This window comes from Camellia sinensis, chromosome 6, assembly GCF_055761805.1.
Source record: "Camellia sinensis isolate YWXY chromosome 6, ASM5576180v1, whole genome shotgun sequence".
NCBI classification, from domain to species: domain Eukaryota; kingdom Viridiplantae; phylum Streptophyta; class Magnoliopsida; order Ericales; family Theaceae; genus Camellia; species Camellia sinensis.
In genome coordinates, this window is record NC_138966.1 from 1,425,001 (window position 1) to 1,425,418 (window position 418).

Below are 418 nucleotides of genomic sequence, written 5' to 3' on the forward strand. Positions count from 1 at the left end.
GCCACGGCCTCGGCCCGCATGCCTTGCCACCGCGTTGCCCAGCATGCCATGCCACCGCGTTGCCCGTCGTTCCATGCCTTAGCCTTGGCCAACATGTCGAGCCACGGCCTCGGCCCGCATGCCATGCTACGGCGTCGCCCAACATGCCATGCCACGGCCTCGGCCCGCATGCCTTGCTACGGCGTCGCCCAACATGCCATGCCACGGCCTCGGCCCGCATGCCATGCCACGGCCTCGGCCCGCATGCCATGCCACGGCCTCGGCCCGCATGCCATGCCACGGCCTCGGCCCGCATGCCATGCCACGGCCTCGGCCCGCATGCCCTGCCACGGCGTTGCCCAACATGCCATGCCACGTCCTCGGCCCGCATGCCATGACATGCCACGGCCCGCATGGGTTGCCACGGCGTTGCCAAACA